Source organism: Corvus brachyrhynchos, unplaced genomic scaffold, assembly GCF_000691975.1.
Source record: "Corvus brachyrhynchos isolate BGI_N302 unplaced genomic scaffold, ASM69197v1 scaffold279, whole genome shotgun sequence".
Lineage (NCBI taxonomy): Eukaryota > Metazoa > Chordata > Aves > Passeriformes > Corvidae > Corvus > Corvus brachyrhynchos.
This window is the reverse complement of record NW_008246060.1, coordinates 4,157,186-4,172,202: the sequence shown is the minus strand read 5'-3', so window position 1 is coordinate 4,172,202 and position 15,017 is coordinate 4,157,186. Positions and strand designations below refer to the sequence as shown.

The window sequence follows — 15,017 nt, the reverse complement described above, 5'->3', positions numbered from 1 at the left end:
AGCCCGTCCGTCACCCCGCAGGCAGATGAAGTTTGGTTTCAGAGCCGCGGGTGCGGGTGTTAAAGGTTGTCTGTGTTGAAGCAAGCAGATAAATGTCAGGTGGTGACGAGGGACAGCCAAAACAAGTGTACGTGCTCGAAGCGGCACTGAAGGCTGACTAGGGGAGAAGAGAGACGTGTCGTTTGTACACAACTGTGATTGATAAAACTAAACAGGCGCACTGACTGTCAAACAATGAACTAATATTTTCTCGTAGAGAAATAATTTGTGGCATACAATTTGTGCTCATATACCAGATGATTCCTCTCTTGTCATTTCACATCGAACTATTGAAAATAACTTCTCATTTTTGGATGCAAAATGTGCTTTGGGTGTGGAATTTATGTTACCTAGTAAATGTACCAAGGAACGGAGATACTGGATCAGTGATTGGTACAGTTGAATTAATGAAACTATTTCCTTGTCGTGAGTCTATTTTTGGAGCATAACTGTTAAAGCTGATAGAGGGAGTCAGGCCAGTTTTCTCCGTTATTTTTTAAAAATTATGATTAAATATTTCATTTTTTTTCACCTAGGCAGACTCTAACATTTAAAAAGCTGAATTTTGGTAAGCTCTTTGTTTTTCTTGTAATAGAAAAAAAAAATTATAAGGTATTGAAAAGTCTCAGTTATTCTTTTTCTAGCTACATTAGCAATTCTTTGATTTTTTTGTTTTAATGTTTTAATTTAGATATGTGCACTTCCATCCGTTCATGCCTTACTCACTGCCACAGGACACAGGAAACTGAGCTGTGTTTATAGTAGTGGAGGTTAGACTGGGTTTTTGTTAAAACACCTTTTCACATATATTCCTTTTAATTAATAGTAGATACAAATAAAAATAGATAAGTTATGCAGTCTTTCATACTTGTGTACCCTAAGTAATGGTAGTGAAGTAGTCCATGTTTATCATGACAAACTCTGTTTGGTTTAACATACAATAGTGAAGGACTTCTCGATTCCTATGGAATAATATCATACAGACAAGCGAATGGAAAAATGTAGTATTTTTCATTTCAGTTCATTTTTGATTAGACTTCACTGGAAAACAACTTTCCTGCAGATGTGGCTTTACAAACTAAATTCATCAAGCAAGCTGCCATAATCCAGGACCGTTGCTTTCCCAGTACATGGTTGAATTTCCAAAGGAGGTGCCTATGTTGGGGATGGGAGAGAGACAACTCAGTGCCTCAGCTGGCACAGGGCTGTTCTTGCGCACACTCCGGTATTTCCTACAGGTGGCACTTATGCATCAAAAAGCTTGTTTTAATGGGAACACAAAACAAGGCAGCAAAGGTGAAGGCATTCATCTTTGAGATAAGCGTACAAATGTATATGCAATACATTTAGATCCCTGAGTGTCTACGTGGGTGTATTTGTATCATAAATACTTGCGTTTATTTTAGGGTATCTTTGTTGAAGAAAGTGAGGTTCTTAAGGTGATTAGCACCACTGAGGTAAAACAAAGTCTTGCAATAAATAGCAATGTATTACACATAGTAAATTATAAATATGATAGATTTGTATTCTGAAAATATCCTTGGTCTTTAAGCTGTAGTAACTGTACAGACAGCCAGTGAAATCATAACTTTATACATCCAACTATGACAAATTTTGCAACACAGTTGGAATTGCAAGCAATGCTGCAGTAAAAACATAAGCAGTAATGGAAAATTTATGTAGCAAAATATTTTTCTTGTTTTCTAAGATGAGAGGATTAATATTGAGATGTTTTGTATTCAGCAAAGTGCATTATACCTTCTGTGGAGATATATACAGGAGCCACAAATCTAGAAACTGGAGTAAGCAATTAACATCATGAGAGTTCAACTATTTATGGATTTTTTCTGGGGTTTTTTCAGCGTTGTTTTTGCAGGCATTGTCATCTCTCTTAATGAATCAAAGCAATTTAAAAACTTACAAATGTTAAATAAGAGATAATAAATGTATGCATTTTGGAAATTTCTTTTTAGAAAAAATCTCCTGATATGGTTTGGTTCTAAGTGAATGCAACATTCTAAAGGCAGTTATGAGCATCTTGCATTATTTGCTCTTATTCTCCTACAGGGGTCTGATAGCACAGCTCAGTGTTAGTCTGATGCTCAGTCTAAAGTGTAGTTCCTTAGGACTCTCCTGAACTCACTCTGTGTACAGGAAAACGTGTAGCATTTGTTATTTTCCTTTGCCACATTTGAACATTGTAGCCATACTTCTATAAACTTGAGCCAGGAATGAATGTTTAATCAGTGCTGAACATTCTGGTGACCTTTTTATAAAATTTGCATTAGCCTCACCTGGGGATTAAACCTTTAGTAGATGGATGGATGTCTTTTGTGTCATGAGCACGCCAATGCTATGGAAATATAGCTGATGCCAGGAAACCTTAAGTCTTGGAAGAAACCAAGCTTTTCACAGGCTTGGTAGAACGGCCTTGGATGTCAGCAGCTGAATTCCCCGAAGCTGAACTGTGGCTGTGCCGTGCTCCTGCTACAGATGATGCACTTTGGCTGCTGGGTCCTGCCAGGCTGAGAGCCGTGACACCGTCATCCACTCCCCCTGCTCTCACGTTGGCATAAACAGAGGGAAAGCAGAAGACACCTATCAAAACAACACCTGTCAAAATGCAGAAAGAAGAAGAGCAGAGAAACAAACCTTCAAAGAGGATGCTGGAACTTGGGATGCACAGACAAGGGAGTCAGGCAAGAAAACTGGATCTGGAGACACTAACGGACTGGAGGCAGTGGCTGGTCAAGGGCAGAAGAACAGGAAAGACTTGCAAGCTGGGGATTAGGTTAAATGGGAGGGCAGAAGTGGACAAAATAACCCTGAATGAGAATAGGAAAAGATAAAGGAGCAAGGAAGGCAATCTAAGTTCAGGCAGCATGCCCAGGGAAGTAAAACTGGGGGGAAAAGGTGAGGGGATGTTCACCCAGATTAGATTAATTTGAAGAATGAGGATTGGGAACCTGTGAAGAGTAAACCTGGTGACCTGCGTGCAAAGAAGAGACAAAAATTACAAGAGGGGGCCTGCTGGGCAGTTTGGACCATAGAGCTCAGGAGTAAAGGAATGGAACTAGGACTCGCTGAGCAGAGAGACTGGGACTGAAAGGACAGCCTTAGGAATGAAGAACAGGACTTCTGAAGCATGACTGGGGAAGAAGGAAGTGGGACAGGAACAAGTTCAAGGACCAGGGCACAAGAGGCTGTGCTTTGGTGTGGCCACCAGAGAAGGGTCAGTGTGTATCAGTGCATGACATCTTCCAGAGCCACACACGACCCCAGGATGCCAAATTCTCCTTGTTCATTTGCCAGCAGAGAAGGGTACCATGGAGTACTCAAGAGTCAATGGCTGCTGCTGACTTCAGTGAGAGTAGGACTTAAAAAAAAATGCTTTGAGAGAGAACATTAACCACCTTAAGTAACTTTCCTGTGCCTCAGTTTTCCATGTGTTAAATGGAAGCATATTGCTGCCTCCCCTCCAGCAATGTTTTCAAAATAAACAAATGAATGTTAATCAGACAGACACTGTAGTAGCCTGGAAAACACATGAGGTGCATGGAAAAACCCATGATGAAATTCATAATTTTATCTTCAGAGAAGAATATGAATAATGTGTAGCAAATAAGTCCTGGGACTACACACTGAACAACAGCAAATAACTGTTACAAGAAAAATAGTTCATTATGTATGCAGTATTCATTATGTATGCTGAATGAGTCAGAATTTATGTGGAAAAATAAGTATGTAACCATGCAGTTAAAGGCTATATCATAATCTAAACAAAGTGCCCAACTTCAGGTTATTAAATTATGCTTCATTCTGGTATTTTCTAACCATTGATGGCTTGAACTATACAATCTCATTAAAGTGTTTTTAAAGCTTTTTTTCTGTCTTCATATATTTGAAGATAGTATTTAGGCAGCAGGATCAGGGCTGGAACTGGTGTCTTGGCCAGTTTCAATCAATTTCATCACCTTCCAAACACTTGGCACCACCACAACTGTTTAGTCTAAAAGGCTTGTATAAAAACATTACATCATATAAGCTAAGATGTCATTTCTGGTTTATGTAAACAGCTTGCATCTTTGGCTTTCCATGTTATTTGAGCATGTCTCATGTTTTCTAATTTATTTCAGGAGTTTATTATCATGCTGGACTTATTGGAGGATTCTGAAAGATTTTTCTGTAGTTCATTAATTGGGGTTTTCATTGCCATATTGTGTACACATTCACCTTTCAGACAGAAGGGATGAAGTGGCATCATCCAGTCTCTGGATGTGATCTTCAAATCCCCTTTTTGGCATTATGGACCAGTATCACTGCTATTTCTGAAATGTCATCATGTATGTCTAAGAGATGGGAAAAAATTGAATGTCTAGGTAGACTCCCACATGAAGGACAATTGAGAGATCCAAATTTCACAGTAATTCTTAGTGTCCTGAATCTTTGTTGATGATTAGTTGTTTGGTTTCTTAAAAAACTATGGCACTTCTGAGCACAGTTCATGTTTTCTGTGTCCAACATAATAGAGAAGTGCTTGTTTTTGTGATATTTTGATAGGACACAAAATTCAGAGTTATGTTTATTGTTGTTTTTTTCCTCTCCCCGGCTGCAAATTTAGAGATTTAAATTCACTCTCTTCAAAATGCAAACTGTGCTAAGAAATGTATTTCTTCCAAAAAATTATGTCTAACCTGGCTGAACTTGAACATTATGATGACGGGGGGTTTTTTGTGACTAACAATAATGCTGCTTCAGGTAGGAGTTAAAATCTAGTACATCACTCCAAAAGCTCTCTTGCTGCAAAGAAAAATACTTAATACTGTTTTACATGCTTGGCAGAGACTAAGATTTCACATGTAATATTCCTCACTGATAGAACAGAAAAATACTAAATGGAGCCAAGCAACAAGTCTTCATGAATGATCTTTAGAGTTGTGGAAGAGAAGAAGACAAATGATTTGCCTATGTCTTCCACTTCAGCAAGTATTTCATCCTGTCTTGGTTTATGTCACAAGTAATGATGTCTCCAGTTAGTGAGCCTTTGCTGGAAACTGGCTATTCAATATCCTGGTGTCAAGAAATGTAGTCATCCAAATTCTTCCTTTATATTCATGAATTTTTAGGGTTATTTTCCTTCCTTCTTTCTCCTCATCTTCTTTTAGAGCTTTATGACACTCAAACCTGTGTAATTGATTATGAGCTATTTTGTCTGGCAATGACCAAGTTATATATTATTAGCTCTTTATATATTGCCTGCCATTCTATTTGTGCCCCTTTTCATTCAATTATTCTCCACTGTAACTCTACGAGATCCCTTATAAAGCTACTGAAATGCTTGATGTGTAATTATGCCAGATTCACCAAAAGAATCACTGTTTTTCCCAGTGCTGATATTGCAGGAATGAAACTCAAACATATAATGTAGCTTTTGTAGTTAATTTCTAGTCATTTTTATACTTAAAGCATTTTAATCATCAGTGTCTCCTGTGTATGTCCCTTCTTCTTTGTGTTTGTTTCGGATTAGAGTTCCCAGATGCATTCTTTTATTTATTCTGTAACAGAATCCCTTGTAGCACTTCCTGCCGATACTTCTAAGCCATTTGTGCTTGCAGCTCCTTCTGTTTAATGTTGTCTGCAGTGCACAAATGTGATCTCTCTTTAGATCATTCACAAAGACACAAAGCCTGGAACCAGCCACAGGCTCTATGGTAGCCCAGTGGACACCTGAGCTCCTTACCTCTTTTGCCATATGTCAGTCTCACCTCTGCCAGCCCTTGTTCAGCCCTGCAGATCAGTAGTTCTCAGTGAGTACAATGGCAGGAGGAATCATTTAGGGAAGAGAAATTCTAACCCCTCCAACCTCTGAGAAGCAGTCCTCTAGAAGGAGAAGCCAAGCCCACCCTCACTTAAAATTTCACGTATCTTCTGCAAATCTCGAAGACTAAAGCTGTTTTTATTAAGGAAAAGTTAAGCTATTACTAATTCACCTCTTTTATCTTTCATCTTAAACTAGATTTTTCTATTTTACTAGCAATTTTATTCTCAGCCTACTAATCTGGTGGCTCTTCCACCTCTTGTAAGAAGTGTTCTGAGCTCATGTTTCCAAATTCACAATTTACCCTGCCGTTCTGCCTGTATGATCCAGGTCAGAGTACACCCAGAAGGCCAATTCAGTCTCTACAGCAGCTTTCCGGTGAGATTCCTGGTTCCAGAGCCATAGCTTCTAGAACAGGCAGAGTATCCCTTCTGTCATGTAAGGTGTGTTGAGGAGAGACTCTATCATATTCTTACTTAGATTTCTCTAGTATTTCATCATTGATTTTTGAATGGGTTCCAGTCAGGCATTGTTGTGTTCTGTTGTCTCCAAAGACTTGCTGAAGCCTGTCTTCCTGACCTTGGTTTTTCATTCTGGGACTTCTCTGCCTCATTAGTTTTCCATTTTTTCTCCCAAAATCTAGCAAGATCTCCTCCTTTACCCATTCCTTGTAATTTCCTCCGTCTTTTATTGTTCATGGCTTCTAAACAGCCAGTTTGGAGACCCTGCCTTTTCTGAATAAGGTCTTTTTCAGTCCCCTTTGTGCTGCTGAAGTAGTGGCAGTACCTTTCACCCCAACTGAGGAGGTAATCTTTAAAAGTCGTCCAGTCTGAGTTTTTCTTAGACCACTCAGGACAGTAGGTACATCTTCTGTTCTGCCAGCATGCATGGCCTTTCGTGCTTTTTGTGACCTGAAGGCTATATTTAATTCTGGCTGAACACAGCCCACAGTCTTAAGCTATGTCTTCTGTTCTCTTTTGACAGAATTTTTAAGCATTTTCCTTGCAGACCACTTTCTTCAAAAATTTTTAAGCATAGCTGGAGAAATACTGCCAATTAAATACCGACAGTGCCAATTCAGGATATGTGTACAAAACATATCACTGCTATAGAAAATTATGAACAAAGACAGTGTTTAGGTAGTTGGAGCTAAAGAAAGCTCTGCTCCAGGATCACTTTGCGCGGTTTCCTCACTAGGGTTTGTTATACAGTGGAGCATTCTTTATTTGACCTTGAAATTTTTTCCTTCAGCACAGAAGATTTGGTTAGAATTCATTGTAGCATTTGTAACTGAATCAGTTTTCACAGTGGTGTTTGTAGTTGAATCATTAGTCAATTTTATTTTATTGTTCTCAGAGTGTTCTTGTTTTATTTCTGCTTGAATGAACAAGGTGTTTTGCATGGATGTTTCCAAAAGCAATGATCAGCTGTACTGTTTTCATAACCTAACAACTGTTTCTCTGAGCCTTGACAGGCCTAGCTGCTGCCAAGAAAGGGAAGCCTTAAAACTAGTTTGGTGTTGCTCTTTCATTCCTGTGGAGTGACAGAAAGTATTAGCAGGGTTGCACTTTCTTAGTTCCAAGTGTGGAGTGGAGTCTGGAGTTTATTTCTCCAATGCTGGAGAAAGTCAGACCCAGCTGGCAGCTCTAGGAGAAGCACAGTTGAAGGAATTGCCGTATTAAGCTTTGTTAGGAAAAGTCTTGTTAGAATTTTCTTGTTAGGAGAATTATTTGGTTTGTAATAATCAGAAGTATCCCATAAATTTCTTTCCTGAGCTGTTCCATTGGCTTCAGTAAGACTTTATGTAAAAACCAATTTGCATTCATAATGTGGCATGATTAAGCTCTTACAACTACTGTATTCTCCTAGTCTTTGGTGTGTGTACTGCATCTTATTTCATACAGATAGGCATCTCATTTGGAATTTTTCTAAGTTGCAGTTTATCTGGATTTAATCTGTCTTTTTTTATAAGACAGATTTATATATTTCTATATATATTTAACCAGTATTTGTAATCTGTATTTATTTCTTGGCTAGAAATAACATTTTAAAAAGATCATTCTGAGCATTTTTTTACAGTTCACTTCTATGTGTACTCATAGTTGAAAACATTTGGACTTCAAAATGAGCAGGATAAAAAGATGTTAAAAGGCTCTTTCAGTCTTGGCCAGCTGTAAGTCCTAGTGTACAAGTATCTGTGGAGTGACTCATGCTGTGTCATTGTTCCTTTTAATGCAACATATGTAAAGGGAAATTATATGTGAGTTTATCTAAAGGAAGGGATAAAATTAAAAACAGGGTGTACAGCAGGTTGCGTTTTTTAATGCTACTAAGGTCCATCTTCCATCTGATGACATAAAGTAGATATTATGTACTTACAGTTTCGTGTTGAACTTTATGCTGGTAATTTAATATAAATGTTCAGTGGTAAACGTGACTTTCAGAATGCTAATGTTTCTGATGAATTTCTAGCCTTAACACTTCCAGTGTTAATTCCAAGACTTATCTCTAATCACAGGAACTGAAAATCCCCTCAGTCTGAATCCAGTAGATGACAGGGAAGTTATGTCCCTCTTGTGTGGAACAGACTGGAGTTTTCGGCAGTGTTACAGCTACTACCTTACTCTTCATGAAAGGACAGGTTTGGGCAGTAAGACTTCTCATGCCATTTATTGTGATTGTCTCACCTCTGCCCAGGTGTAGAGGTTACTTTCTTTCCCCCCTAGAGGGAGGCACCTGAAACTCCAGATACCATTCTTGGTTTCCTCTGTCTGTGAACAGCTCTGTGCCATGCTTTGGGACCCCGACACAAAGAATGTGTCACTTCCGTACTTCACTTTGTCACTGTTTAGGTAGCATGGAGCTCTTAAATCATACTTGATGTACAGGGATCTGTGTAGGGCGGCCTTTTTAGAGCATGAGGGTTTAATTTCAGGTTTAGTGACACATCAGGTAGCCAGGTGGGCCCAGCATGACTTGTGTGGTAGGAACATATCGAGTACTCTGTGCTTTGTCATAACTGGACAAGTGCAGGGAAGAACCAGGATCTCCATGTGAAAAAATAAAATAGTGATTCTCCTTTTTCTATTTTTGTATATTCTGTAATGCTCAGCTGGTTTCTGTGTTCCTTCCTTGAGCAGACCACCAGGGAGCCCCTTAGGCTGCCTGGTGAGGCTGTCAGCCCTAGTGCAAGTGTGCAGTGCTGGACATGGAAGCCAGAGAGGGAAACTAAATCCTTCAGCGTATCTCAGTATGCTTATTAGATTAGCTCATATAGTAGGGAGTGGGATCTGGAAAGCATTCCTTGAGATGCTTTTAAATTCTCTAAATCCAAAAGATGAAAATCTAAGCAAAATATGAATTCTTTTTAAGTACCCTATCCAAGGGGACTTGTTTGGCATAGAGAATTTGTAGAAGGTTATGCAGCTATTCCTCTATAGCTAATCAAATTTTGTCTTGCCACGATCATGATTGGTGCCATTGTTGCAATCCAATGGCTGTTGATAGCTTGCATAATAAGACTACAGAAAAATCTGTAATGGAAACTATTGTAAGTATCCAACTGAGCTGTGCTTTTTTAAAAAAGCAATTTGAAAATTATCAAGGACCATGGATTTGAATCTGATGTTTTTAGAATTGTTGTAGGTTTCTTTTAACTTAATTACATCAAAACTTTGTTTTGAGTTTTCTCCTCTTCATTAGACAATTTTCATTAGATAACCTCCAAGAGAGTTCTGTCACTAATGCCATCAGGACAGGAAGCTGATGAGCTACAGCTGAGACATTTAATAAATATGCAGCCAGTATGCTATACCGTGTCTGAGTGAGGGGTGAATTCCAATGTGGTGAAGACTTTACTGAAAGATTTCTTTTGACTCCAATATTAACAACTGTGTCATCTTTATATTCTAGTAACGGTGAAAAGCTTGAACTCATTGTAGCCTTCCTCTCGATAGGGAGTGTTTAGCAGGATCCTCTCATTTCTGCATGCTTGCCGGCCTTAAAGAAACCGGCAGCAACCTAAGTTATCTGTGAGCTCTCTGCTCTTGTCAGAGGTTCAAAAGTCAGGAACAGTCAACCAGTGGCAGACCTACATGGCCTTGACAATGTTTGGTTGCCCTAGTAAACCAGCTAAAAATGAAACAAAACAGAACAACTCCTGCCAAAAAAAAAAGGGCTCTCAAAACCCCTATATCCTTTATTTGTCAGGGCCTGAGAGAAAGTCTGAAACCAGCATACAATTCTGAAACAAGCATGCAATTTAAATGTAAAAAAAACCAGTACAAATTACAAAGTAGAATTTCCTGAACTCTTGTGAATATGTAATACATTTTAAATCACAGCTAAAAAGCACAAACTGGTGTAAACCAGAGCCAAATCCCATTCCTTACAAGAGATGTGTGTGAAAAGCACACAGCAATTGCCAGTGTGCTGAAGTAAAGAAATGCTCATTCATGCTGCAGACTGCCAGGGTGTCCAGAGAGTTACAAAAGCCCACTCATGCTGAGCACCCTACTTTCTCAAGGAAAATGCTTAGTAAAACTGTGTTCCCCAGCCTTGAGTTCTCTCTGCTGCCCTTCAAGTGATGAGTTTTGCCTTTCTGTCTGGGCTTCCCTTCGTTGAAAGGAAGTGGATTTTAAATGAAAAAAATCCTCGTGTGATCAAGGCACTTGCAGTTTTCAGGCAAGCTGGCAGGTCACATTAAAGCTCATGTGAATACAAGGCTGCGTCATCTTGCTAGATTTGAACTCACATGACTTAACTTGAAGTAGAGAACACATTTTGGTTTAGATGAAGACACAGCTGCAATAAATGGCACAAGTTGTTGCCAGCCAAAGAATGAGGTAAACCATAATGAATGAGGTTCACAGTAATAAACTAAAATGGAAGTGTTTGTTTATCTCTCTCTTTTGTTTAGTGACATGTGGAAGCACAAATCATGAAAGGCCACTCACTTCTCTAATACACAGTTAATATTAAAAGCAGTGGAAAACTAAGGGCAATGCTTTGCCTCAATTACAGTGTTAGATGAAGAGCACTGGAGCAATTAGGCCAGTGACCCAGAGCAGTGTAACTTGGATCGGAATCTGGCCCCAAGCAACTTGTCTGGGGTCATACAGTCAGTGCCTTCATCTATGAGATCTGTTTTCCTTTGTCCTGGAGACATAGGCAGTTCCACAGTCTCAGATGCAGCTGTACATTTTATTCACCAGAAGAGACAAACCTCATGCCACTGAAAGCGTCGTATCCCGTCCTGCTCCAAAATCTGCCCCTTTAGGAATCAACAGGGTGGGAGTCTGCTGAAAAATTTTACTCCCGGTTTTCAGCAAAACAGCACCGAGGTAGCATCCTTACAAAAATACACCACAAAATGGGCCTGACTGCAGTCTGAAGTATGGTCAGAATTTCACAATAGATAGATAATAATAGATAGATAATAATAGAGACCTGATAACACAGAGTTCTGCTAAATGAATGAAGTACATGTGATAGATTGATCTGGGATAGATTTTATAGTGATGTTTCTGACATACTTACTTGCTTTCCCAATCTGGAATTCTCTATAACTGTAGGTATGCATTATACTCAAATTCTGGTATATGTAAGTGGCTGCAAAGTTCATTTTCATTTTTAAATGGCATTTAAATTAACCTAGATGGTGGTTTAGAGCTTTTTACATCCCTTGTTGCCTTCTTTCCCTTTCAGCAACTGAGAAACGCACATTTTAATTAAAATTTGTTTTTCAAATGTATCTTGTAGCCAACACATGCTGAGAAGAGCCACTTACCACCCATGTACAGCGAGCTCGCTGTGCTGAACAAAATGGGAGCATTTAATTAGGAGTAAATGCTGGGGTGGCTTAGTGTTTGTGGCCTGCTATAATGTCCTGTTCGATTTCCAGAAGACAGAATTGCCCTTGCCTGGCTCTGATGGCAGAGCCATGAAAACCAGTGGTTTGCCAGTAGGAGCTGGAGTGCAGCTGGAGCTATTTTTGACACACTGCAACTCTCATTTCACAGAAGGTCGCAGAGAAGCTTGTTTAGCTTTACATGACAGGGTACAATAAAAAATAAAGCTGTGTTTAATATAAGCAGTCTGAGAACTTCAGAGGGAACTGGGTATAAGTTATTTTGCATGCAGGAGTCAGTGGACAGGATGAGGAGAGAGATGCTGATGGATGGTGATGACATTTGCACTCAGTCTCAGCTTATCTGGCCAATTCAGTTTGTTTGGTTTTGGTATTCATGGGTCATAAAAGTAGATCCCAGCACTTCTCAGCTCTCTACCACAAGGATTTAGTCAGTCCTTAGAGCATGGCAGGGTCAGTAGATCTCAAAAGATCTCCACATCTTTGATACAGGGAATAGTAGACGTGACAGCATGGATGTCAATTTAATCTTCTAGCCTCGGTGGTTTTTCAGTCTTACAGTTTTCCTGGTCCTTAGTGAAGAAATATGTACCTACATGATTATTTGCAACCTTCCAGTTGCATATTTTCCTCTGAAAATAAGAAACTTCCTTTTTCATATTTTCTCCATATGTTTTTAACACAGTGAAAATTAAATTTTGTGTGAACCTGTGTGTGTTTAGCGTAGCATATTACTGTGCTAACACTCCTCCACTTACTTGTAATAAAATTGCAATAAGGAAAGAGGAAGAATTCTATAATAATAGCCCAGCCTTGTGAGACACCAAGTACTTTATAGAAAAATAGATGCATCCAGTTTTCATAAAAATATTCTTCCAAAAATTATCTATAAGGCGTAAGGGGAGCTCTAAAAAAAGTAATTGTATCAACAGGGACTGGCATCTATTTCCATTTCAGTACTCAGTCTAGGGCTTTGGCTGAAAATGTGGTTTAGTTTTGAATGAGTAAGGTATAAATATTAAATACTCCCAAGATGTCAGGATATCAAATAAGAATTAAATCTTAGTGAAAGAATAAGGTCAGCCTTGCCAATTTAGCCATTGATCTGATTTGCAGTCAGGTTTTGTGTTATGCTTTGTGTTTGTGAAACTTGTGAACATAGTTGCAATCACATTTTCAGAAGTTCTTGAGTAACTGGGCTTAAATTCCATTGATTTCATAAAGACTTTTCCACATCATTTAGGTATTTCTGGAGATGTCACTAATTGTTACCTAAATTTTTGCTTCAAGTAAGGATAGGTCAAAAATCAAAGGAAGAATTGGCACTGATCTAGACCATTTGGCTGATAACAACAGAGGACAATGTACAGTGATATATCTGAATTTTCTGTATGGTAATAGCAAGAGAGGAAACAATTATTCTGAGGAATTAGTTTAATGATGCAATTAAATGCATTATTTATTTTTATTTAAAATTAATTAAATTACAGTTATTAAATAATTTATCTATGATTGCAGTTAGCAAGCTATAAATTCATCCACATTCAAGCTTAAATGGTCCTGAGATGTTGATCCTATCAGTGCTTTCAGAAAAGATATTGTGGGGATAAGTGTTGAACTCTGATGTATTTGACACAAAAATTCAGAGAAATTATTCTTGAAAAGTTTATCCCTTTTTAAGTGTGAGTCCAAAGGATATTTCTGAGTCAGTGACATGTAGATTTCTTTGCTAAAGAGTTCAGAAATTGGCTACAGTGTAAAACATACCTTTTATCCCCGTGTTCTTTTTCTTTTTTGTCTGTCAGAAATCTTGCAAATTGCTGTTACGTCATGAGAATCAGTAGAATTGACAAATGTAATTTAGGAAGTAATTGTAAAGGGTAACTTCAGCTATCTCTTAACTTCTGTGACCTCCCTCTCTAGTCTCTGGAGAGAATTAGAATCCTCCAGGGCAAAGCTGAATGTGAGAGCTACCTGTAGGTACTCAGATTGTCCCATCTAGGAAACTGCCTTTCTTCACTGGATGCAAAGTGAGCCTGAGGAGACTCACTGCCCAAGGGTGAGGTTTTTTGTTAGTGTTTTTGTCTTTCTTAGCATAGCAAAAGTATTAGTGGTTTCCACAGTGGTCTGGAAAATTCATATATCTATATCTGTGTGTATATATATATATATTTCACATACATCATATGAAAATTGTACCTGAACATCATTGCAAGTCATAGGCATCAAATCTTTTGGGCAGTAGCCTTTGCTTTGGGATTAGCAGATGCATATTTTGTATCAAATTTATTCCAGGTGTCATTCCAGATATCTATGGTCTTATTGCAGGAGTGAATATTGTCAGATTTTTTCTTGCTACTGTTTCTGCTGTCATGTTTAAGATATATTTGGGTTTTATTATTAACTTAGGAGGAATACATATGGCCCCACAAATCCACTGTTAAGAATTTAGTATCTATGCCAAAATTAATATTCCACAGAAATGTTATAATGGGGCTATTTAATTTCTGCTTACTAATTATAGTAACCTTCTCTGTAAAGATACACTTAATTTCCTATTGAACATAATGTTGCGTTTGGTGCCCGCTGAGGGAATGACTGAGCTGTGAGCCAAAGCCCTTCAGTTCTGACAGCACAACCATGTTCCAAACTGTACCATGGTACCTGTGTTTGCTGCTGCTAGCTGGCAGGTTTGACACACTGGTGTTGGTGGAAAACACACATTTGAGGAAACGAAGCCCTGCTTTTGTTCAAGGGCACGTGAGCACTCGGCCGGGTCGGTGTCGGAGCTCACGGCCCGGCTCGCAGCCCGTGCCCAGTGGTTTCCTGCGGGCACGCACTGTCCCCTGACCGCTGTGCTGCACCTCCGGCCGGGACACAGGGGGTGCCGGGACACAGCGAGCTGCCGGGACACAGGGAGCTGCCTGCAGAGCCAGGCTTCAGGCTGGCACTGAGGAACCAGGCTGCGAGAGAGAGGGACCTGCTCGCTGGGAACTGAGCCCGCACATCTCTCGCTGTCATGGCAGGAGTGAGAGATTGGACTGCTCTAATCGGAATCACGGCACCACTTGTAGAGTACGTTCATCCTCCATGTGAGAAGGAGGAAGAATCGAGTTCTTTGTAAGGGGCTGAGAGAAATTTTTCAGCACAGAAACCAGGAAATCCAGAGATTGCTCAGTGCTTTGTTTATGTGGGCACACTTTGGGGGCATTCTCAGCTGACGAAGATGCCTGTACTGAAGGCACATTTCTACTCACAGAGTCCAGTTGTGTTCTCTTCGTTTGCATGTGG

General features: G+C 39.3%; 1 protein-coding gene across 2 annotated transcripts in view; it reads left to right on the top strand.

The window, feature by feature from the left end:
* PHYHIPL (phytanoyl-CoA 2-hydroxylase interacting protein like) overlaps positions 1-15,017 on the top strand; it is a 54,895-nt gene that overhangs the window by 24,067 nt on the left and 15,811 nt on the right. The gene's annotated exons all lie outside the window — the stretch shown is intronic.